This window comes from Ascaphus truei, chromosome 20, assembly GCF_040206685.1.
Source record: "Ascaphus truei isolate aAscTru1 chromosome 20, aAscTru1.hap1, whole genome shotgun sequence".
NCBI lineage: Eukaryota > Metazoa > Chordata > Amphibia > Anura > Ascaphidae > Ascaphus > Ascaphus truei.
The window spans coordinates 10,389,848-10,415,794 of record NC_134502.1 but is presented as its reverse complement, the minus strand read 5'-3'; the positions used below and the strand labels follow the sequence as shown (position 1 = coordinate 10,415,794).

The following is a 25,947-nucleotide window of genomic DNA, read 5'->3' as shown; positions in this document are numbered from 1 at the left end:
TTATTAATGATAACCAACACCGGACTGAATACTGTATGTTTTGAAATAAAAACTAACGTTTTGTGGATGAAATATAACCACCCCAGGTGGGACTGGAACCCACAATCACTGGCTTAGGAGGCCAGTGCCTTATCCATTAGGCCACTGGGGCTTATGTCACATGTCTTATAACATTGTATCGTGTGGGGTTATGGTAATTGTATCTGGGTAATTGAACAGAGAAAGATAGAGTTTCTTGATAAATAGTCCAGCACTATATTCCTGCACTGAATTGCTGCAATACAGACAATACAGCACTATGCGTTGGTGGTATAGTGGTGAGCATAGCTGCCTTCCAAGCAGTTGACCCGGGTTCGATTCCCGGCCAACGCAAATTTTATTTAGCAAAAAAGTGTTTTATTGAAAAATAGAAGGATGTCTATTCTGGACCCGGCTCATATGTGGAATTTGAGTAAGTCCATGTAGCTAAACTCGTCCCCTTTTAAAGCACACAAAGTCCTTCTATTTTCTTCAACTTTCTTGAGGGAGTTATAACAGTTATAAGAGGAGTATATAAGTTCTTGTATGTGGATTGTAATAGCAGATGTCCCTTGTGAGGAGAATTGCTTGATCAGAGGAAGGTGTCCGGCTATGTGGAAGTGCCTCTCTGAGGGGAAGGTTAAAAGGATTTCCTTTCTGAGGGAGCAGTGGAAGATGTGTCTACTCACTTTGGCTGCTTGTTGAAAAGAGGGAGCACACTTTCCTGTCAGACAGGAACACACTAGGGGGCATAACAATATGCAAATAAAGCAGGGGTTGAGGACTAAAACATACTCAAATATGAGCATTGGGAGGTTGCCAGGGCAACTAAATAGAGGCTGTGTAAAGGGGATTACTTGTAACAACTATGTCGCAATATACACAGCTCTGGCTTCTTCAGAGTTTGGAAAAAACATGTAACTTCCCTGGGGAGAGCTGACAGTGTGAGAGCCGAGAAAAATATACAGAAAATATGCAATCCTGTTCCAGGACAATATTGGTAACAATACTTACCACATGGTGGCACTGTTGCATTATATATCCAGTGTATATAGTCAGCTGGGCTCTAAATATGTCAAAATATTATGTTTTAAAGCAAAGAATCACCTATGGGACTAAATATGTTTTCACTTTTTGGGAAAAAGAACAAACAGTCAATTATTTCTATTACTATTGGGAAAAAAGTACAAGGGTGTATGACATCCTAGGAATACGACAAAGTTTGCCAGAAAATGTGTATTTGTTCTAAATCATACAGATCTATGGGTAAATAAGTGGTTGGGATGTAAAAATGATTTATGTACAACTAATTCTTTAATACCCATACTAGGAAATGAAAGAGTTTTACTTCCTATGAGAGTGCTAGGAAGTCCCATTAGCGATACTCATTTGTTATTTTATAATCTCAAATGTCCTGATTTTTTTTACACCATTCCGGCAAGATTTGAACATGTAAATTGTATTGCTTGTTTATATTTGAATTCTAAATTAATTTGTTTACCACACCAGGCCAAGATTATTTATCACTCATGCTTTCATAATCACATTTCATTTGAGGTCGTATTGAGAATAATGAAATAGTGAAAGAATAATTTCCTATGTGTAAACTTTCCCAATGTTTTATTAAAATATATTATTGTATTAGAGGAAATCCAATAGGAATATATCTACATGAGATCCAAGTCAATATGTCACAAATTCTCTTGCGAGATGTATATATACTTCTATTACAATTTAAAATATCAAAAAGAAATGAGTTTCCTTGGGAGAAATGGACTGAAGAAATTAAGAAAGAAGAAGGTTAACTTCCAGTTTTACAAAAACAATTAAAAGAAGGAGAAATTGTTTCTCAATAGGAAAAGGGTAAATTTAAAAAGATAGAACATGAATGGTCAGTAATGACAGGTTCAGCTTGGTGGGCAAAGTTTTAACAAATCTGTTACAATGTGTCAGTATTGGGTAATTTTTTTTCCATTCATCCTTTAATCATTGTACTTTGTGAAGCTTTATTATGTACTAGCTGAGAGACCCGGCGTTGCCCGGGATGTAATGTTCCCGTTCCTCTCTCTCCTCCCCCCTCTCTCTGTTTGTCCCCCATTCACATCAATCCAGTCCCCCCCCTCCCTCCCTCCTTTACAGCTTCATGTAGCGTGTGCGTCAGTCACTGTGTGTTTGCTCGCGCGTCAGTGAGTCTGAGGCAGAAACACAAACACACACAGACTGACTGACGCACACACAGTCAGTGTGTGCCTCAGTCAGTGTGTGCGTGCGTCAGTCAGGCTTTGTGTGCGCGTCAGTCAGTGTGTGCGTGCGTGCGGCAGTCAGTCAGTGTGTGCGCGCGGGGCGTCAAAGGCAGGGGGGGGCGTCAAAGGCAGGGGGGGGCGTCAAAGGCAGGGGGGGGCGTCAAAGGGAGGGGGGGGGGCGTCAAAGGGAGGGGGGGGCGTCAAAGGGAGGGGGGGGGGCGTCAAAGGGAGGGGGGGGGCGTCAAAGGGAGGGGGGGGGCGTCAAAGGGAGGGGGGGGGGCGTCAAAGGGAGGGGGGGGGCGTCAAAGGGAGGGGGGGGGGCGTCAAAGGGAGGGGGGGGGCGTCAAAGGGAGGGGGGGGGGCGTCAAAGGGAGGGGGGGGGCGTCAAAGGGAGGGGGGGGGCGTCAAAGGGAGGGGGGGGGGGCGTCAAAGGGAGGGGGGGGGGGCGTCAAAGGGAGGGGGGGGGCGCCTCAAAGGCATGGATTCCTCCCCCTGCATGAGGGGGGACGCAGTGGACAGGAGAGGGGACACAGTGGACAGGAGGGGGGGCAGTGGACAGGAGGGGGGGGCAGTGGACAGGAGGGGGGGGCAGTGGACAGGAGGGGGGGGCAGTGGACAGGAGGGGGGGCAGTGGACAGGAGGGGGGGCAGTGGACAGGAGGGGGGGGCAGTGGACAGAAGGGGGGGGGCAGTGGATAGGAGTGGGGGGCAGTGGATAGGAGGGGGGGGCAGTGGACAGGAGGGGGGGCAGTGGACAGGAGGGGGGGGCAGTGGACAGGAGGGGGGGGCAGTGGACAGGAGGGGGGGCAGTGGACAGTGACACACACACACACACACACACACACACACACACACACACACACACATACACACACACATACACACACACACACACACACACACGTCTCAGTTGATGCGCCCTTTCTCAGTTCCGTTTGGCGCCGGAGGTGGGGAGCGACACCTACCTGTACTTCCGGGCGCCGCCACCGTCTGACTCGGCGCCGCGAGGGAGGAAGGGGGTCCGCCATCTTACGCGCCGCGTGGCAGCTGCGGGAAGCGAGGTGATTTGGAGCGGGGAGAGGTGATTTGGAGCGGGGAGAGGTGATTTGGAGCGGTGAGGGGGGAGAGGTGATGCCGCTGGGGAGGGGGAAGAGGTGATGCCGCTGGGGAGGAGGAAGAGGTGATTTGGAGCGGGGAGAGGTGATTTGGAGCGGGGAGAGGTGATGTGGAGCGGGGAGAGAGGTGATTTGGAGCGGGGAGAGAGGTGATGCCGCTGGGGAGGGGAGAGAGGTGATTTGGAGCGGGGAGAGAGGTGATTTGGAGCGGGGAGAGAGGTGATTTGGAGCGGGGAGAGAGGTGATTTGGAGCGGGGAGAGAGGTGTGTGTGTGTGTGTGTGTGTGTGTGTGTGTGTGTGTGTGTGTGTGTGTGTGTGTGTGTGTGTGTGTGTGTGTTTTATTTATTTTTTTGGACCTTTGGCCCGTCACTCCGCCTCAGGCCAATGAGAGGTGTGGGGGGCGGGCCAAGGGGGTGGTGTGAGTGTGTGAGGCCAATGAGAGGTGTGCGGGGGCGGGCGGGCCAAGGGACCAATGAGATTGCCGCTAGGGACACCGGACATCCAGCAGGCAGGCATGCATGCATGCAGGCAGGCAGGCAAACATACAGTGCTTTCACTAATATAGTATAAGATTGTTTTTCAACTATTTTTAATATGTACTATGAAAAGAACGTATACACCGATAAAAGTAGAAAGAAATGACTCAAGAAGTGGAAACATTGAAAAAAAGTGTATAACAGGGCATCAGATTTCTTCAGTGAGAATTCTTTGCTTTAGAATGATATCTTGGCATTTAGTTTTTATAATTTTTTTGGAATGTGATGCGAATGGTGCATGAGTGTTCCTGTAGGCTGTGTTAGGAACTCCCCAGAGCAATGTGCATGACCTGTTTAAGGTTTCCTTGGTTACCTATAGCCAAGGTTCGAGAAATGCACTCGACCGGTTGTCACGGGCAACTGCATTTTGTCCGCTGTCGACTGCTTACCTGCGGCAGAGTCTCCCGGCGTCTCCCAGTTTTCTCCTACAAATTCATCTTTTCCCCCTGCAGCTCCAGTAAAAATGGCCACGCTGCGTCAAATGACGTCACGTTGACGTGGCAACGAGAAGCTGCATGATGTCATGAATAAGATCCCGCAATCCTGTCTGTACCTGGGTAAAATACGTCAGATTGCTTGGTCTGTATGAAAACATTTGGAATTGTTGCCTAATTTATTAATGATAACTAACACCGGACTGAATATGTTTTGAAATAAAAACTAACGTTTTGTGGATGAAATGTAACCACCCCAGATGGGACTTGAACCCACAATCCCTGGCTTAGGAGGCCAGTGCCTTATCCATTAGGCCACTGGGGCTGATATTATAAGTATTATAACATTGTATCATGCGGGGTAATGGTAATTGTTTCTGGGTAATTGAACAGAGAAAGATAGAGTTTCTTGATAAATAGTCCAGCACTATATGCCTGCACTATATTCCAGCACTGTATTGCTGCACTACAGTATACAGCACTATGTGTTGGTGGTATAGTGGTGAGCATAGCTGCCTTCCAAGCAGTTGACCCGGGTTCGATTCCCGGCCAACGAAAGTTTTATTTAGCTATAGAGTGTTTTATTGAAAAATAGAAGGATGTCTATTCTAGACCCAGGCTCATATGTGGCATGTGAGTAAGTCCATGTAGCTAAACTCGTCCCCTTTTAAAGCACACAAAGTCCTTCTATTTTCTTCAACTTTATTGAGGGAGTTATAACAGTTATAAGAGGAGTATATAAGTTCTTGTATGTGGATTGTAATAGCAGATGTCCCTTGTGAGGAGAATTGCTTGATCAGAGGAAGGTGTCCGGCTATGTGGAAGTGCCTCTCTGAGGGGAAGGTTAAAAGGATTTCCTTTCTGAGGGAGCAGTGGAAGATGTGTCTACTCACTTTGGCTGCTTGTTGAAAAGAGGGAGCACACTTTCCTGTCAGACAGGAACACACTAGGGGTCATAACAATATGCAAATAAAGCAGGGGTTGAGGACTAAAACATACTCAAATATGAGCATTGGGAGGTTGCCAGGGCAACTAAATAGAGGCTGTGTAAAGGGGATTACTTGTAACAACTATGTTGCAATATACACAGCTCTGGCTTCTTCAGAGTTTGGAAAAAACATGTAACTTCCCTGGGGAGAGCTGACAGTGTGAGAGCCGAGAAAAATATACAGAAAATATGCAATCCTGTTCCAGGACAATATTGGTTACAATACCTAGCACATGGTGGCACTGTTGCATTATATATCCAGTGTATGTAGTCAGCTGGGCTCTAAATATGTCAAAATATTATGTTTTAAAGCAAAGAATCACCTATGGGACTAAATATGTTTTCACTCTTTAGGAAAAAGAACAAACAGTCTATTATTTCTATTGGGATAAAAGTACAAGGGTGTATGACATCCTAGGAATACGACAAAGTTTGCCAGAAAAATGTGTATTTGTTCTAAATCATACAGATTTATGTGTAAATAAGTGGTTGGGATGTAAAAATGATGTATGTACAACTAATTCTTTAATACCCATACTAGGAAATGAAAGAGTTTTACTTCCTATGACAGTGCTAGGAATACCCATTAGCGATACTCATTTATTATTTTATAATCTTCAATGTCCTGATTTTTTTTTTACACCATTCCGGCAAGATTTGAACATGTAAATATTATTGCTTGTTTATATTTGAATTCTAATTAATGTATTTACCACACCAGGCCAAGATTATTTATCACTCATGCTTTCATAATCACATTTCATTTTAGGTCGTATTGAGAATAATGAAATAGTGAAAGAATAATTTCCTATGTGTAAACTTTCCCAATGTTTTATTAAAATATATTATTGTATTAGAGGAAATCCAATAGGAATATATCTACATGAGATCCAAGTCAATATGTCACAAATTCTCTCGCGAGATGTATATATACTTCTATTACAATTTAATATATCTAAAATAAATGAGTTTCCTTGGGAGAAATGGACTGAAGAAATTAAGAAAGAAGAAGGTTAACTTCCAGTTTTACAAAAACAATTAAAAGAAGGAGAAATTGTTTCTCAATAGGAAAAGGGTAAATTTAAAAAGATAGAACATGAATGGTCAGTAATGACAGGCTCAGCTTGGTGGGCAAAGTTTAAACAAATCTGTTACAATGTGTCAGTATTGGGTAATTTTTTTTCATTCATCCTTTAATCATTCTACTTTGTGAGGCTTTATTATGTATTGTTTTTCAACTATTTTTAATATGTACTATGAAAAGAACGTATACACCGATAAAAGTAGAAAGAAATGACTCAAGAAGTGGAAACGTTGAAAAAAGTGTATAACAGGGCATCAGATTTCTTCAGTGAGAATTCTTTGCTTTAGAATGATATCTTGGCATTTTGTTTTTATCATTTTTTTGGAATGTGATGCGAATGGTGCATGAGTGTTCCTGTAGGCTGTGTTAGGAACTTCCCAGCGCAATCTGCATGACCTGTTTAAGGTTTCCTTGGTTACCTATAGCCAGGGGTTGAGAAATGCACTCGACCGGTTGTCACGGGCGACTGCATTTTGTCTGCTGTCGACTGCTTACCTGCGGCAGAGTCCCCGGCGTCTCCCAGTCTTCTCCGTCTTCTTCTATAAATTCATCTTTTCCCCATGCAGCTCCGGTTAAAAAGGCCACGCTGCCTCAAATGACGCCGCGTTGCCGTGGCAACGAGAAGCTACATGATGTCGTGATTAAGATCCTGCAATCCTGTCTGCACATGGGTAAAATACGTCAGATTGCTTGGTCTGTATGAAAACATTTGGAATTGTTGCCTAATTTATTAATGATAACCAACACCGGACTGAATATGTTTTGAAATAAAAACTAACGTTTTGTGGATGAAATATAACCACCCCAGGTGGGACTTGAACCCACAATCACTGGCTTAGGAGGCCAGTGCCTTATCCATTAGGCCACTGGGGCTTATGTCACATGTCTTATAACATTGTATCGTGTGGGGTTATGCTAATTGTATCTGGGTAATTGAACAGAGAAAGATAGAGTTTCTTGATAAATAGTCCAGCACTATATTCCTGCACTGAATTGCTGCAATACAGACAATACAGCACTATGCGTTGGTGGTATAGTGGTGAGCATAGCTGCCTTCCAAGCAGTTGACCCGGGTTCGATTCCCGGCCAACGCAAGTTTTATTTAGCAAAAAAGTGTTTTATTGAAAAATAGAAGGATGTCTATTCTGGACCCGGCTCATATGTGGAATTTGAGTAAGTCCATGTAGCTAAACTCGTCCCCTTTTAAAGCACACAAAGTCCTTCTATTTTCTTCAACTTTCTTGAGGGAGTTATAACAGTTATAAGAGGAGTATATAAGTTCTTGTATGTGGATTGTAATAGCAGATGTCCCTTGTGAGGAGAATTGCTTGATCAGAGGAAGGTGTCCGGCTATGTGGAAGTGCCTCTCTGAGGGGAAGGTTAAAAGGATTTCCTTTCTGAGGGAGCAGTGGAAGATGTGTCTACTCACTTTGGCTGCTTGTTGAAAAGATGGAGCACACTTTCCTGTCAGACAGGAACACACTAGGGGGCATAACAATATGCAAATAAAGCAGGGGTTGAGGACTAAAACATACTCAAATATGAGCATTGGGAGGTTGCCAGGGCAACTAAATAGAGGCTGTGTAAAGGGGATTACTTGTAACAACTATGTCGCAATATACACAGCTCTGGCTTCTTCAGAGTTTGGAAAAAACATGTAACTTCCCTGGGGAGAGCTGACAGTGTGAGAGCCGAGAAAAATATACAGAAAATATGCAATCCTGTTCCAGGACAATATTGGTAACAATACTTACCACATGGTGGCACTGTTGCATTATATATCCAGTGTATATAGTCAGCTGGGCTCTAAATATGTCAAAATATTATGTTTTAAAGCAAAGAATCACCTATGGGACTAAATATGTTTTCACTTTTTGGGAAAAAGAACAAACAGTCAATTATTTCTATTACTATTGGGAAAAAAGTACAAGGGTGTATGACATCCTACAGTAGGAATACGACAAAGTTTGCCAGAAAATGTGTATTTGTTCTAAATCATACAGATCTATGGGTAAATAAGTGGTTGGGATGTAAAAATGATTTATGTACAACTAATTCTTTAATACCCATACTAGGAAATGAACGAGTTTTACTTCCTATGAGAGTGCTAGGAATACCCATTAGCGATACTCATTTGTTATTTTATAATCTCAAATGTCCTGATTTTTTTTACACCATTCCGGCAAGATTTGAACATGTAAATTGTATTGCTTGTTTATATTTGAATTCTAAATTAATTTGTTTACCACACCAGGCCAAGATTATTTATCACTCATGCTTTCATAATCACATTTCATTTGAGGTCGTATTGAGAATAATGAAATAGTGAAAGAATAATTTCCTATGTGTAAACTTTCCCAATGTTTTATTAAAATATATTATTGTATTAGAGGAAATCCAATAGGAATATATCTACATGAGATCCAAGTCAATATGTCACAAATTCTCTTGCGAGATGTATATATACTTCTATTACAATTTAAAATATCAAAAAGAAATGAGTTTCCTTGGGAGAAATGGACTGAAGAAATTAAGAAAGAAGAAGGTTAACTTCCAGTTTTACAAAAACAATTAAAAGAAGGAGAAATTGTTTCTCAATAGGAAAAGGGTAAATTTAAAAAGATAGAACATGAATGGTCAGTAATGACAGGTTCAGCTTGGTGGGCAAAGTTTAAACAAATCTGTTACAATGTGTCAGTATTGGGTAATTTTTTTTCCATTCATCCTTTAATCATTGTACTTTGTGAAGCTTTATTATGTATTGTTTTTCAACTATTTTTAATATGTACTATGAAAAGAACGTATACACCGATAAAAGTAGAAAGAAATGACTCAAGAAGTGGAAACATTGAAAAAAAGTGTATAACAGGGCATCAGATTTCTTCAGTGAGAATTCTTTGCTTTAGAATGAAATCTTGGCATTTAGTTTTTATAATTTTTTTGGAATGTGATGCGAATGGTGCATGAGTGTTCCTGTAGGCTGTGTTAGGAACTCCCCAGAGCAATGTGCATGACCTGTTTAAGGTTTCCTTGGTTACCTATAGCCAAGGTTCGAGAAATGCACTCGACCGGTTGTCACGGGCAACTGCATTTTGTCCACTGTCGACTGCTTACCTGCGGCAGAGTCTCCCGGCGTCTCCCAGTTTTCTCCTACAAATTCATCTTTTCCCCCTGCAGCTCCAGTAAAAATGGCCACGCTGCGTCAAATGACGTCACGTTGACGTGGCAACGAGAAGCTGCATGATGTCATGAATAAGATCCCGCAATCCTGTCTGTACCTGGGTAAAATACGTCAGATTGCTTGGTCTGTATGAAAACATTTGGAATTGTTGCCTAATTTATTAATGATAACTAACACCGGACTGAATATGTTTTGAAATAAAAACTAACGTTTTGTGGATGAAATGTAACCACCCCAGATGGGACTTGAACCCACAATCCCTGGCTTAGGAGGCCAGTGCCTTATCCATTAGGCCACTGGGGCTGATATTATAAGTATTATAACATTGTATCATGCGGGGTAATGGTAATTGTTTCTGGGTAATTCAACAGAGAAAGATAGAGTTTCTTGATAAATAGTCCAGCACTATATGCCTGCACTATATTCCAGCACTGTATTGCTGCACTACAGTATACAGCACTATGTGTTGGTGGTATAGTGGTGAGCATAGCTGCCTTCCAAGCAGTTGACCCGGGTTCGATTCCCGGCCAACGCAAGTTTTATTTAGCTATAGAGTGTTTTATTGAAAAATAGAAGGATGTCTATTCTAGACCCAGGCTCATATGTGGCATGTGAGTAAGTCCATGTAGCTAAACTCGTCCCCTTTTAAAGCACACAAAGTCCTTCTATTTTCTTCAACTTTATTGAGGGAGTTATAACAGTTATAAGAGGAGTATATAAGTTCTTGTATGTGGATTGTAATAGCAGATGTCCCTTGTGAGGAGAATTGCTTGATCAGAGGAAGGTGTCCGGCTATGTGGAAGTGCCTCTCTGAGGGGAAGGTTAAAAGGATTTCCTTTCTGAGGGAGCAGTGGAAGATGTGTCTACTCACTTTGGCTGCTTGTTGAAAAGAGGGAGCACACTTTCCTGTCAGACAGGAACACACTAGGGGTCATAACAATATGCAAATAAAGCAGGGGTTGAGGACTAAAACATACTCAAATATGAGCATTGGGAGGTTGCCAGGGCAACTAAATAGAGGCTGTGTAAAGGGGATTACTTGTAACAACTATGTTGCAATATACACAGCTCTGGCTTCTTCAGAGTTTGGAAAAAACATGTAACTTCCCTGGGGAGAGCTGACAGTGTGAGAGCCGAGAAAAATATACAGAAAATATGCAATCCTGTTCCAGGACAATATTGGTTACAATACCTAGCACATGGTGGCACTGTTGCATTATATATCCAGTGTATGTAGTCAGCTGGGCTCTAAATATGTCAAAATATTATGTTTTAAAGCAAAGAATCACCTATGGGACTAAATATGTTTTCACTCTTTAGGAAAAAGAACAAACAGTCTATTATTTCTATTGGGATAAAAGTACAAGGGTGTATAACATCCTAGGAATACAACAAAGTTTGCCAGAAAAATGTGTATTTGTTCTAAATCATACAGATTTATGTGTAAATAAGTGGTTGGGATGTAAAAATGATGTATGTACAACTAATTCTTTAATACCCATACTAGGAAATGAAAGAGTTTTACTTCCTATGACAGTGCTAGGAATACCCATTAGCGATACTCATTTATTATTTTATAATCTTCAATGTCCTGATTTTTTTTTTACACCATTCCGGCAAGATTTGAACATGTAAATATTATTGCTTGTTTATATTTGAATTCTAATTAATGTATTTACCACACCAGGCCAAGATTATTTATCACTCATGCTTTCATAATCACATTTCATTTTAGGTCGTATTGAGAATAATGAAATAGTGAAAGAATAATTTCCTATGTGTAAACTTTCCCAATGTTTTATTAAAATATATTATTGTATTAGAGGAAATCCAATAGGAATATATCTACATGAGATCCAAGTCAATATGTCACAAATTCTCTCGCGAGATGTATATATACTTCTATTACAATTTAATATATCTAAAATAAATGAGTTTCCTTGGGAGAAATGGACTGAAGAAATTAAGAAAGAAGAAGGTTAACTTCCAGTTTTACAAAAACAATTAAAAGAAGGAGAAATTGTTTCTCAATAGGAAAAGGGTAAATTTAAAAAGATAGAACATGAATGGTCAGTAATGACAGGTTCAGCTTGGTGGGCAAAGTTTAAACAAATCTGTTACAATGTGTCAGTATTGGGTAATTTTTTTTCATTCATCCTTTAATCATTCTACTTTGTGAGGCTTTATTATGTATTGTTTTTCAACTATTTTTAATATGTACTATGAAAAGAACGTATACACCGATAAAAGTAGAAAGAAATGACTCAAGAAGTGGAAACGTTGAAAAAAGTGTATAACAGGGCATCAGATTTCTTCAGTGAGAATTCTTTGCTTTAGAATGATATTTTGGCATTTTGTTTTTATCATTTTTTTGGAATGTGATGCGAATGGTGCATGAGTGTTCCTGTAGGCTGTGTTAGGAACTTCCCAGCGCAATCTGCATGACCTGTTTAAGGTTTCCTTGGTTACCTATAGCCAGGGGTTGAGAAATGCACTCGACCGGTTGTCACGGGCGACTGCATTTTGTCTGCTGTCGACTGCTTACCTGCGGCAGAGTCCCCGGCGTCTCCCAGTCTTCTCCGTCTTCTTCTATAAATTCATCTTTTCCCCATGCAGCTCCGGTTAAAAAGGCCACGCTGCCTCAAATGACGCCGCGTTGCCGTGGCAACGAGAAGCTACATGATGTCGTGATTAAGATCCTGCAATCCTGTCTGCACATGGGTAAAATACGTCAGATTGCTTGGTCTGTATGAAAACATTTGGAATTGTTGCCTAATTTATTAATGATAACCAACACCGGACTGAATATGTTTTGAAATAAAAACTAACGTTTTGTGGATGAAATATAACCACCCCAGGTGGGACTTGAACCCACAATCCCTGGCTTAGGAGGCCAGTGCCTTATCCATTAGGCCACTGGGGCTTATGTCACATGTCTTATAACATTGTATCATGTGGGGTTATGGTAATTGTATCTGGGTAATTGAACAGAGAAAGATAGAGTTTCTTGATAAATAGTCCAGCACTATATTCCTGCATTGAATTGCTGCAATACAGACAATACAGCACTATGCGTTGGTGGTATAGTGGTGAGCATAGCTGCCTTCCAAGCAGTTGACCCGGGTTCGATTCCCGGCCAACGCAAGTTTTATTTAGCAAAAAAGTGTTTTATTGAAAAATAGAAGGATGTCTATTCTGGACCCGGCTCATATGTGGAATTTGAGTAAGTCCATGTACTGTAGCTAAACTCGTCCCCTTTTAAAGCACACAAAGTCCTTCTATTTTCTTCAACTTTCTTGAGGGAGTTATAACAGTTATAAGAGGAGTATATAAGTTCTTGTATGTGGATTGTAATAGCAGATGTCCCTTGTGAGGAGAATTGCTTGATCAGAGGAAGGTGTCCGGCTATGTGGAAGTGCCTCTCTGAGGGGAAGGTTAAAAGGATTTCCTTTCTGAGGGAGCAGTGGAAGATGTGTCTACTCACTTTGGCTGCTTGTTGAAAAGAGGGAGCACACTTTCCTGTCAGACAGGAACACACTAGGGGGCATAACAATATGCAAATAAAGCAGGGGTTGAAGCTAAAACATACTCAAATATGAGCATTGGGAGGTTGCCAGGGCAACTAAATAGAGGCTGTGTAAAGGGGATTACTTGTAACAACTATGTTGCAATATACACAGCTCTGGCTTCTTCAGAGTTTGGAAAAAACATGTAACTTCCCTGGGGAGAGCTGACAGTGTGAGAGCCGAGAAAAATATACAGAAAATATGCAATCCTGTTCTAGGACAATATTGGTAACAATACCTACCACATGGTGGCACTGTTGCATTATATATCCAGTGTATATAGTCAGCTGGGCTCTAAATATGTCAAAATATTATGTTTTAAGCAAAGAATCACCTATGGGATTAAATATGTTTTCACTTTTTAGGAAAAAGAACAAACAATCTATTATTTCTATTACTATTGGGAAAAAAGTACAAGGGTGTATGACATCCTAGGAATACGACAAAGTTTGCCAGAAAATGTGTATTTGTTCTAAATCATACAGATTTATGGGTAAATAAGTGGTTGGGATGTAAAAATGATGTATGTACAACTAATTCTTTAATACCCATACTAGGAAATGAAAAAGTTTTACTTTCTATGACAGTGCTAGGAATACCCATTAGCGATTCTCATTTATTATTTTATAATCTCCAATGTCCTGATTTTTTTTTTACACCATTCTGGCAAGATTTGAACATGTAAATTTTATTGCTTGTTTATATTTGAATTCTAATTAATTTATTTACCACACCAGGCCACGATTATTTATCACTCATGCTTTCATAATCACATTTCATTTTAGGTCGTATTGAGAATAATGAAATAGTGAAAGAATAATTTCCTATGTGTAAACTTTCCCAATGTTTTATTAAAATATATTATTGTATTAGAGGAAATCCAATAGGAATATATCTACATGAGATCCAAATCAATATGTCACAAATTCTCTCGCGAGATGTATATATACTTCTATTACAATTTAATATATCTAAAATAAATGAGTTTCCTTGGGAGAAATGGACTGAAGAAATTAAGAAAGAAGAAGGTTAACTTCCAGTTTTACAAAAACAATTAAAAGAAGGAGAAATTGTTTCTCAATAGGAAAAGGGTAAATTTAAAAAGATAGAACATGAATGGTCAGTAATGACAGGTTCAGCTTGGGGGGCAAAGTTTAAAAAAATCTGTTACAATGTGTCAGTATTGGGTATTTTTTTTCCCATGCATCCTTTAATCATTGTACTTTGTGAGGCTTTATTGTGTATTGTTCTTCAACTATTTTTAATATGTACTATGAAAAGAACGTATACACCGATAAAAGTAGAAAGAAATGACTCAAGAAGTGGAAACATTGACAAAAGTGTATAACAGGGCATCAGATTTCTTCAGTGAGAATTCTTTGCTTTAGAATGATATCTTGGCATTTAGTTTTTATCATTTTTTTGGAATGTGATGCGAATGGTGCATGAGTGTTCCTGTAGGCTGTGTTAGGAACTCCCCAGCGCAATCTGCAGGACCTGTTTAAGGTTTCCTTGGTTACCTATAGCCAGGGGTCGAGAAATGCACTCGACCGGTTGTCACGGGCGACTGCATTTTGTCTGCTGTCGACTGCTTACCTGCGGCAGAGTCCCCTGGAGAAGACAGAGGAGGCCGCACCATGCTTTTGAATAAGATCCCGCAATCCTGTCTGCACCTGGGTAAAATACGTCAGATTGCTTGGTCTGTATGAAAACATATTTGGAATTGTTGCCTAATTTATTAATGATAACTAACACCGGACTGAATATGTTTTGAAATAAAAACGAATGTTTTGTGGATGAAATGTAACCACCCCAGATGGGACTTGAACCCACAATCCCTGGCTTAGGAGGCCAGTGCCTTATCCATTAAGCCACTGGGGCTGATATTATAAGTATTATACCATTGTATCATGTGGGATAATGGTAATTGTATCTGGGTAATTGAACAGAGAAAGATAGAGTTTCTTGATAAATAGTCCAGCACTATATTCCTGCACTATATTCCTGCACTATATTCCAGCACTATAGTCCAGCACTATATTCCTGCACTATATTCCTGCACTATATTCCAGCACTATATTCCTGCACTATATTCCTGCACTATATTCCTGCACTATATTCCAGCACTATATTCCAGCACTATATTCCTGCACTATATTCCAGCACTGTATTGCTGCAATACAGACAACACAGCACTATGCGTTGGTGGTATAATGGTGAGCATAGCTGCCTTCCAAGCAGTTGACCCGGGTTCGATTCCCGGCCAACGCAAGTTTTATTTAGCAAAAAAGTGTTTTATTGAAAATTAGAAGGATATCTATTCTGGACCCAGGCTCATATGTGGCATGTGAGTAAGTCCATGTAGCTAAACTCGTCCCCTTTTAAAGCACACAAAGTCCTTCTATTTTCTTCAACTTTCTTGAGGGAGTTATAACAGTTATAAGAGGAGTATATAAGTTCTTGTATGTGGATTGTAATAGCAGATGTCCCTTGTGAGGAGAATTGCTTGATCAGAGGAAGGTGTCCGGCTATGTGGAAGTGCCTCTCTGAGGGGAAGGTTAAAAGGATTTCCTTTCTGAGGGAGCAGTGGAAGATGTGTCTACTCACTTTGGCTGCTTGTGAAAAGAGGGAGCACACTTTCCTGTCAGACAGGAACACACTAGGGGGCATAACAATATGCAGATAAAGCAGGGGGAGAGGACTAAAACATACTCAAATATGAGCATTGGGAGGTTGCCAGGGCAACTAACTAGAGGCTGTATAAAGGGGATTACTTGTAACAACTATGTTGCAATATACACAGCTCTGGCTTCTTCAGAGCTTGGAAAAAACATGTAACTTCCCTGGGGAGAGCTGACAGTGTGAGAGCCGAGAAAAATATACAGAAAATATGCAATCTTGTTCCAGGACAATATTGATTACAATACCTACCACATGGTGGCACTGTTGCATTATATATCCAGTGTATGTCGTCAGCTGGGCTCTAAATATGTCAAAATATTGTGTTTTAAAGCAAAGATGACTGTACCTATTATTCCTTATGTGAGTGCATAGCCATATGTTTTATCTGTGATGATCTCCAATACATTTTAAGACGTTATTGCGCAATTTTGGTATTTCTTATTATTTCTGGGTATTCGTGCGGTGGTGGAGAAAAAGTGAAAGGGGTCTACACCTGTGGATATCCATGCTCATTGCTCTAAACAGAGAGAGGAGTGTCTCTGTAATGCCTGATTTTTGAAAGGAAAATTGTGAGTGGATTACCTTTTTCACTAGAAAGAAAGAATTGAGACTGTATCACACTATGTTGCCTTTATTTTTCTTTTTCATATAATCACGTGAACATTGGCGCTCCCCTGAATCTTTGAGGAATTCTGCAATCAAAAAGACTAAGAGAACAGTCTTTACAAGGGTTTTGAGTAGCTTTTCTATTAGCACCTTTTACACTGGGTGGTGGATTTATCACATGATTAACTAATAGATCACAGTTCACGTTGTAATTGAATTTATAGATATTATTTCTGTCATTTGCTTTTAAACACATTGTTACACATATTTCACTTTTTTAGGACATTGTTATAAGTAAGCGCCGTTGCAATCACATTTTTTTCACTAAGGGTTTTAATAGCCCAGCTAAAAGAAGGGTTGCATTCAGGGACTATAAGCGAAAGGGAGCAGAAATATTGTTCATAGAAGAAACACATTTCTCTAGGAATAATCAACCGAACTTTCTAGATAAAGATTTCCGGACGAGCTTTCGATCCGCTGCACAAGTTAAAAAGAGAGGGGTAGCCATTTTAATTCATAACAAAATACCATTTATTGCAGACAAGACATACACGGACAGAGAGGGACGATACATAATAGTGACCGGAACTATTCAAGCCCACCCCATCACGTTAGCGACAGTATATGCTCCATGTGAATCTTCCAACGACTTCTTCACAGGGTTCTTCTCTAAGTTACACAAAGTAGCGATAGGTAATATCATTCTAGCAGGTGACTTGAACCGAGCGCTCAACAGCAATTTAGACAGATGCTCTACCACTAACAAAGCCCACAGACAGGACGTACTAACCATAGCAAATGGGATGAGACAGTGTCAACTCCTAGATATCTGGAGGGAACAACATCAGGGAATAAGGGAATACACGTTCTACTCCCATCCACACAACAGTTACAGTAGGATAGATTACTTCCTTGTGTCTAATAGAATGGTCCCTGGGATCTCGCGGTCAGAGATACATGATATTTCACGGTCTGACCATGCATCAATAGAGCTGCGATGCAACTTAATTCTTCTAGACAGACCCAGAGCGAATTGGAAACTAAATGAGATCCTGTTAAAAATCCCGGCTGTAGAAAAGGAGGTAGGGGACAAAATTGAAGAATACTTTCTGGAGAATGAGGGGAGTGTGTCCACACACTCCATGCTGTGGGAGGCCCATAAGGCAACCCTCAGGGGGGTATTAATGAATTTGGCCGCCAAAAGAAGAAGGGAAAGAGAAAAAAAGATAAGAGAGTTAGAAAAACAATTAGCCAATTTTGCAGCCAATCATAAAGCGAACAAGCAAGATCATATTCTGAAACAATTACTAGATACCAACACAAAGCTCAATCTCCTGCTCTCCTCCCACGCAAAGAAGGAAATGACCTGGTCTAAGCGCAAATTTTATGAAAAAGCTAACAAGCCAGATACCCTACTTGTCAACAAGCTCAAAAATAAGCTTCCAAAGTCCCATATTCACGCAATACGAGCCCAGAATGGGGAACTGACATCCATTCCTGGGAAAATAGTAGAAGAATTTAAAACCTACTATGAAACACTATATAATGGAGATAAAGCCACCCACACTCGCAAAACACAAGAGTTGTTACAAACATTTTTGAAAGAGGCAAAATTACCCAAACTGAGCAGGGATGAGAGAGAGGCGCTACAAGCTGACTTCACGTTAGAAGAGCTGTCTGAGGTAATTCAAAAAACCTCAAACCAGCTAAAGCCCCAGGGCCAGACGGTTTCTCGAACCTGTATTACAAAAAATATCTGGAATTGCTGGCCCCTCACATGTTTCGAGTATTTAATGAGATCCTAGCGGGGGCTTCCTTCCCAACTCAAATGCTACAAGCCGCAATATCAGTGATCCACAAACCTGGAAAGGACCCGGCAGACTGTAAGAGCTACCGGCCTATATCTCTGATTAATTCCGACATTAAAATTTACTCCAAACTCATAGCTAACAGAGTGGGTAGCATCCTTCCCGGGTTGATTCATGCGGATCAAGTAGGGTTTATAGGAGGAAGGCAGGCGGCAGACAACACCAGGAGAATAATTGACTTGATTGATCTGGCCAAGCAGAAAAGTATTCACTCCATGGTGCTAAGTCTGGACGCAGAAAAAGCCTTCGACAGAATAGACTGGCCCTACCTAACAGCGACGCTTAAGGAATTTGGTTTTGAAGGACGCCTCCTAAAAGCCATTATGGCTCTATACGAGAGCCCAACGGCCCAGGTGAGACATCAGGGATACCCTTCCGAACAATTTAACATTAAAAGTGGAACTAGACAGGGGTGCCCGTTGTCCCCGCTGTTGTTTGCCCTGTGTATTGAGCCCCTGGCAGCCCACATCAGACTTAGTCCAGATATTGCAGGAATTTCGATCGATGACCAAACACACAAAATAGCCTTGTACGCTGACGACGTCATTTTGACGTTGTCAAAACCTCTCACATCCTTGCCCAATGCATTTGAGGTATTAAGTAAATTCAACAAAATTTCGGGGTTTAAAATCAATCAGGCCAAATTAGAAGCCCTCAACATAAACCTACCCAAAGAGGTGGAGAAATTGATAGAAATAAATTTTAATTTCAAGTGGCAACCCTCCGCAATCAAATATTTAGGGGTATATATCACACGGGACTACAAAACAATATACAAAGCCAATTTTCCCAGGTTAATTAAGACGTTGAAAGATGATCTCCGAACCTGGATGAAAGGTAGTATCTCATGGATTGGGAGGATTCATAGCGTGAAAATGAACCTCCTCCCGAGGATGTTATATCTATTCCAGAGTCTACCTGTACCCTTAGTAACAGCAGACATCCTCTCTCTACAGTCCCAAATTATGAAATTCATTTGGAATAAGAGAAACCCAAGAATTGCAAAGGGGATCTTAAAGAGACCCACAGGACTAGCGGTACCTTGCTTGATAGCTTACTATAAAGCGGCCCAACTTAGCCAAATTACGCAGTGGCACATGGATCCACAACTAAGGAGATGGGTTGAATTAGAGAAACTTTGCTGTGCACCTATTGATATTCAGAATGCGATTTGGATACCCAAAAAAGGACTAAACAAGATGGGCACGCCACTTCAGACCATAGTCAATTCATTAAAGGTATGGGAGGCCACCAAATTCAGATGTAATCTAACCTCCAAGGACTCACTTATGACACCGATTATTGGCAACCCAGACTTCGCTCCAGGCCTGAATAGAACTAATTTGTTAGCTTGGGAACAGTCGGGCATTACACGACTTAAGGATCTGGAGGGTAACAAATACATACAAACCTTTGATCAAATTACAGCAGCAAAGGCGATATCAAATAAGGAATTTTTTAGATACCTCCAGATCAGAGACTTTTATAATAAAACCCCAATTAGACCTATAAGACCTAATTTTGAGCAGCTGTGTTCTAGAGCACAAGGGGACTAACTTCTAGAATGTACAGGGAAGTGATCTGTCCAAAAACCCACACTGACCACCGACTCACGTACATTAGACAGTGGGAGGCAGACTTAGGCGAGACGTTAGAGGACGAGGAGTGGGACAAGATCATACAGGGAGTGGCGAAAAGCTCTATTTGCACCACATTAAAGGAGAACGCGTATAAAGTCCTTATGCGCTGGTACTACACCCCGTTAAGGTTGGCTAAATTCGTCAGAGGCCACTCCCCGCTCTGCCCAAAGCAGTGTGGGGAGGTGGCGGACCTGCGACACATGCTGTGGTCTTGTAAAAGAGTGGTCCCGATTTGGGAACAAATTCGAGATTGGCTACAGAGGATTCTCGGTTTGGAGATCCCCCTGGACCCGTGGTTGTTCCTATTGGGCAGACGGATCCAGGGTATATCAAATGCGACGCATAAATTGATCGTGCATTTGGCAACCGCCACTAGATGCGAGATCGCAGCATTATGGAAGCAGCAGGAAGTACCAATCATCCCCACAATTAGAAATCGGATTTGGCATGTCTGCCGGATGGAACAATTAACAAGTCTAGTTAATGACACCGGCGAAAACTTTCTAAAAGTCTGGTCACCTTGGTTGGACCAGACAGAAATCACAGGGGTAAGTACTACAACAATCTTTCAATAATAGCAACAAATGCGTTCTCCTTTGAAGGTAGCAAGACATGACCGCACATAGGGACGGACAAGTAGGCGGACAGAAGATGGCGGTCCAAACCACAATAAGGGGAGGGATAGGCCTGGCCCAAGCTAAAACCCCCTTGCAAAAAAGGGGAGAAAAAAAAGAAGGATATTAAACAAAACAAAATACACCAGAATGCAATTGTACAAGAACCCAAGACGGAACCAAACCTCCTCAGCAATCGCCAACTCACCCAGCACAACGACCCCCCCCCTCTGCCCTGTGTCAGGTACGTCTAGTGTGTCATGTCCTGTGTGTTAGGTAACCCCCAATGTTCGTCAGGTTCAATGTGGTATTCTGTTTTATTGAGAAAAGAATTGATGTACCCTACAATGGGCTGTGATATAATGTAGGCAAATGGTGAACAGACGGCGGTCACTGCTCCTCTGAAAAAACTCTCCAACCAGGCGTGTAAAACAAAAAAACTTTAATGCATCAAAACGAACAACCTCATGTCAGTGACACTCTGACGCGTTTCGTTCTGGGAACAGAACTTTATCAAAGAGTGCCTTCTACTCCGTACTCCCCCCTATATATAGACCATAAATGATCCCCACTGGCTGAACAACGTCACGTGTAAACACTCCCACCAGTGAACCAAGTGCCAATTAGATTTGAGACACATCCGCAATCCTAGGGGGGGCGTAAGGATACTAACAATAAACAAATAGTGCAACAATATAAACTTATTGCTGATACAACATATTACAAAATAGAAACATACTGATTAATGACAAACGGAGTTAAAAGCAAGAAGACATGTGGATCTTAAAGGGCACTTGCCACAATGTATATCCTGCCTGGGCACCAATATCCTAATACTATAATATACAGCTATTACTACATATATAGAAAGCTATTACAGCTACAAATATCATATTCATTTATTAGAGGAGTCAAATCTGCTCTTGATTTTGTAAGTGCACAGGACTAACATACAAAGTAACATCTACCCTAAATACATAATGAACTAATTAACATCTAGATCACGTTTATAAAAACAGGTTGAACCATGGACAGGACGCAGTAACTATCTCTAATTTAAATGAAATGTTTTGAGGATACTGATATGAATTATCTAAACAAGCTATCCACTCACATCACTATTAATTAAAGCATCACTTACTAAGTGTAAGTGTAACCCTTAGGAAATAAAGAAAGCTACGTAGTCAGAAAATGCTTTAGCTCCCAGTCTATATTTATACCAGTGGGATAAAGTGTGCCTAAGGTGTGGATCCAAAACATCTCCTGTCTATTGAGTCTATTAACCCTATCACCTCCTCTCGGGTGACACGGTACATGTTCAATTCCACAGAATGAAAAATTCGCTATACCTCCCTTAGGACAAAGGCTGAAATGTCTGGGAACTGGATGAACACTATCACATTTCTTGATAAGCCTCACATGTTCTGCTATTCTGGTCTTTAAAGGTCTGATGGTTCGACCCACATAAGACTTTTTACACCCACATGACAGCATATAAATCACATAACTACTATTGCAGTTAATAAAGCTCGTGATCTTACTCTTCTTCTTATCAACATCACACATAATAGTTTTAGTGGGCTGGGCATAGCGGCACATAGAACAGTGACCACATGAAAAGAACCCTTGGGGTATATTTCGAATCTTGTAGTTGGAGCGGGAGTCAAAGAGACTGGGTGATAAAAATGTACCTAATGTTTTTGCTTTGCGATAACTGAATCTTGGTCTTTTTTTTTTTTTTGGTAACATCTGAAATGTCTTTATCTAGGCTTATTGTTGCCCAATGTTTGTTGATTATATCACGAATGGACTTCGATTGCTTACTATATGTTGTCACAAAAGTGGGGCACCCGTCATGAATAGGTGAATTAAACTTAGTGTGCCGCTTTTTATTAATATTTTTATGCAATAATTTGGCCCTATCCATTGAGTCAGCATATGTAAATGCAGTATTGATGATCTCTTCCGTATAGCCTCTAGCTTTAAACCTGGCTGCCATTTCCCCTGATTGTTTGATGAATGAGTCATTACTAGAACAGAGTCTTTTAAGCCTAATAAATTGGGCTTTCGGTATGCTATTTAGGAGAGAGCGTGGATGGCTGCTGTTGGCCCTGAGCAACGTGTTCCTGGAATTTGCCTTCCTGAAAATCTCGGTTTGGATGGTCATGTCGTTATCAATATATAGCAGTAGGTCAAGGTAATTTATATGATGTATATTGTGTTCAAACGTGAAGTTAATGTTTAAATTATTTTGATTAAGTGTGTTAATAAAAGTGAGCAGTGAAACCTCATCACCCTCCCAAATCAAGTCACTGTTCTATGTGCCGCTATGCCCAGCCCACTAAAACTATTATGTGTGATGTTGATAAGAAGAAGAGTAAGATCACGAGCTTTATTAACTGCAATAGTAGTTATGTGATTTATATGCTGTCATGTGGGTGTAAAAAGTCTTATGTGGGTCGAACCATCAGACCTTTAAAGACCAGAATAGCAGAACATGTGAGGCTTATCAAGAAATGTGATAGTGTTCATCCAGTCCCCAGACATTTCAGCCTTTGTCCTAAGGGAGGTATAGCGAATTTTTCATTCTGTGGAATTGAACATGTACCGTGTCACCCGAGAGGAGGTGATAGGGTTAATAGACTCAATAGACAGGAGATGTTTTGGATCCACACCTTAGGCACACTTTATCCCACTGGTATAAATATAGACTGGGAGCTAAAGCATTTTCTGACTACGTAGCTTTCTTTATTTCCTAAGGGTTACACTTACACTTAGTAAGTGATGCTTTAATTAATAGTGATGTGAGTGGATAGCTTGTTTAGATAATTCATATCAGTATCCTCAAAACATTTCATTTAAATTAGAGATAGTTACTGCGTCCTGTCCATGGTTCAACCTGTTTTTATAAACGTGATCTAGATGTTAATTAGTTCATTATGTATTTAGGGTAGATGTTACTTTGTATGTTAGTCCTGTGCACTTACAAAATCAAGAGCAGATTTGACTCCTCTAATAAATGAATATGATATTTGTAGCTGTAATAGCTTTCTATATATGTAGTAATAGCTGTATATTATAGTATTAGGATATTGGTGCCCAGGCAGGATATACATTGTGGCAAGTGCCCTTTAAGATCCACATGTCTTCTTGCTTTTAACTCCGTTTGTCATTAATCAGTATGTTTCTATTTTGTAATATGTTGTATCAGCAATAAGTTTATATTGTTGCACTATTTGTTTATTGTTAGTATCCTTACGCCCCCCCTAGGATTGCGGATGTGTCTCAAATCTAATTGGCACTTGGTTCACTGGTGGGAGTGTTTACACGTGACGTTGTTCAGCCAGTGGGGATCATTTATGGTCTATATATAGGGGGGAGTACGGAGTAGAAGGCACTCTTTGATAAAGTTCTGTTCCCAGAACGAAACGCGTCAGAGTGTCACTGACATGAGGTTGTTCGTTTTGATGCATTAAAGTTTTTTTGTTTTACACGCCTGGTTGGAGAGTTTTTTCAGAGGAGCAGTGACCGCCGTCTGTTCACCATTTGCCTACCTCTCTTCACCATTTGCGAGCAGGAGCACACCACCGCATCACACAGCAACAAGCAACGCTCCTTCACAGCAGCACCCGGCAGTTCTTCAGTTCAAGGAATGATGTATACCGGCAGAATTTACCTCTCGATCACAAGATGCAGGTGAGGCTAGCAGTAGCTGGAACTGTGATTTACTCCTGAGTTCTGTCTAGATAGGGCTCCGGGGTATCTCTGCCAGCCGTGCTTTAAACGCCCCCCATCAATGATAGAGGTCTACAATCATATGTTAAAGGACTCATTGATTATCTTGTTGCTGCGGTGGTTTCTTACTGACTCTCTCCACTTGTCCACACTATACCTACAAAGTTGTAGCATCAGTCCCATGGGGACATCCCTTATTTTTCCTATGTGATATAATGTATGTCTATAAACATCAATAAAAAATTGAAGTTGAAAAAAACATATTATTGTATTAGAGGAAATCCAATAGGAATATATTTACATGAGATCCAGGTCAATATGTCACAAATTCTCTCGCGAGATGTATATATACTTCTATTACAATTTAAAATATCAAAAATAAATGAGTTTCCTTGGGAGAAATGGACGGAAGAAATTAAGAAAGAAGAAGGTTAACTTCCAGTTTTACAAAAACAATTAAAAGAAGGAGAAATTGTTTCTCAATAGGAAAAGGGTACATTTAAAAAGATAGAACATGAATGGTCAGTAATGACAGGTTCAGCTTGGTGGGCAAAGTTTAAAAAAATCTGTTACAATGTGTCAGTATTGGGTAATGTTTTTCCATTCATCCTTTAATCATTGTACTTTGTGAGGCTTTATTGTGTATTGTTTTTCAACTATTTTTAATATGTACTATGAAAAGAACGTACAGTATACACCGATAAAAGTAGAAAGAAATGACTCAAGAAGTGGAAACATTGACAAAAGTGTATAACAGGGCATCAGATTTCTTCAGTGAGAATTCTTTGCTTTAGAATGATATCTTGGCATTTAGTTTTTATAATTTTTTTGGAATGTGATGCGAATGGTGCATGAGTGTTCCTGTAGGCTGTGTTAGGAACTCCCCAGAGCAATGTGCATGACCTGTTTAAGGTTTCCTTGGTTACCTGTAGCCAGGGGTCGACAAATGCACTCGACCGGTTGTCACGGGCGACTGCATTTTGTCCGCTGTCGACTGCTTACCTGCGGCAGAATCCCCCGGCGTCTCCCAGTCTTCTCCTACAAATTCATCTTTTCCCCCTGCAGCTCCAGTTAAAATGGCCACGCTGCGTCAAATGACGTCGCGTTTCCGTGGCAACGAGAAGCTACATGATGTCGTGATTAAGATCCTGCAATCCATTCTGCACCTGGGTAAAATACATCAGATTGCTTGGTCTGTATGAAAACATATTTTTAATGGTTGCCTAATTTATTAATGATAAGTAACACCGGACTGAATATGTTTTGAAAAAAAAACTAATGTTTTGTGGATGAAATGTAACCACCCCAGATGGGACTTGAACCCACAATCCCTGGCTTCGGAGGCCAGTGCCTTATCCATTAGGCCACTGGGGCTGATGTCACATGTATTACAACATTGTGTCTTGCGGGGTAATGGTAATTGTATCTGGGTAATTGAACAGAGAAAGATAGAGTTTTTTGATAAATAGTCCAGCACTATATTCCTGCACTGTATTGCTGCACTACAGAATACAGCACTATGCGTTGGTGGTATAGTGGCGAGCATAGCTGCCTTCCAAACAGTTGACCCGGGTTTGATTCCTGGCCAATGCAAGTTTTATTTAGCATAAAAGTGTTTTATTGAAAAATAGAAGGATA

General features: G+C 40.7%; 10 non-coding genes across 10 annotated transcripts; 3 read left to right on the top strand and 7 right to left on the bottom strand.

Moving 5' to 3' along the window:
• Nucleotides 1-78: 78 nt before the first annotated feature.
• Nucleotides 79-151, bottom strand: TRNAR-CCU (transfer RNA arginine (anticodon CCU)). Its single transcript has one exon. It is a non-coding gene; the product is annotated as a tRNA-Arg (tRNA).
• A 149-nt stretch (nt 152-300) lies between these two features.
• Nucleotides 301-372, top strand: TRNAG-UCC (transfer RNA glycine (anticodon UCC)). Its single transcript has one exon. It is a non-coding gene; the product is annotated as a tRNA-Gly (tRNA).
• A 4,225-nt stretch (nt 373-4,597) lies between these two features.
• On the bottom strand, nt 4,598-4,670 carry TRNAR-CCU (transfer RNA arginine (anticodon CCU)). The gene has a single exon. It is a non-coding gene; the product is annotated as a tRNA-Arg (tRNA).
• A 2,547-nt stretch (nt 4,671-7,217) lies between these two features.
• On the bottom strand, nt 7,218-7,290 carry TRNAR-CCU (transfer RNA arginine (anticodon CCU)). The gene has a single exon. It is a non-coding gene; the product is annotated as a tRNA-Arg (tRNA).
• Nucleotides 7,291-7,439: 149 nt separating this feature from the next.
• On the top strand, nt 7,440-7,511 carry TRNAG-UCC (transfer RNA glycine (anticodon UCC)). Its single transcript has one exon. It is a non-coding gene; the product is annotated as a tRNA-Gly (tRNA).
• A 2,317-nt stretch (nt 7,512-9,828) lies between these two features.
• On the bottom strand, nt 9,829-9,901 carry TRNAR-CCU (transfer RNA arginine (anticodon CCU)). The gene has a single exon. It is a non-coding gene; the product is annotated as a tRNA-Arg (tRNA).
• Nucleotides 9,902-12,448: 2,547 nt separating this feature from the next.
• On the bottom strand, nt 12,449-12,521 carry TRNAR-CCU (transfer RNA arginine (anticodon CCU)). The gene has a single exon. It is a non-coding gene; the product is annotated as a tRNA-Arg (tRNA).
• A 149-nt stretch (nt 12,522-12,670) lies between these two features.
• TRNAG-UCC (transfer RNA glycine (anticodon UCC)) lies at nt 12,671-12,742 on the top strand. Its single transcript has one exon. It is a non-coding gene; the product is annotated as a tRNA-Gly (tRNA).
• Nucleotides 12,743-14,972: 2,230 nt separating this feature from the next.
• TRNAR-CCU (transfer RNA arginine (anticodon CCU)) lies at nt 14,973-15,045 on the bottom strand. Its single transcript has one exon. It is a non-coding gene; the product is annotated as a tRNA-Arg (tRNA).
• Nucleotides 15,046-25,610: 10,565 nt separating this feature from the next.
• Nucleotides 25,611-25,683, bottom strand: TRNAR-CCG (transfer RNA arginine (anticodon CCG)). Its single transcript has one exon. It is a non-coding gene; the product is annotated as a tRNA-Arg (tRNA).
• Between the last annotated feature and the right edge of the window lie 264 nt (nt 25,684-25,947).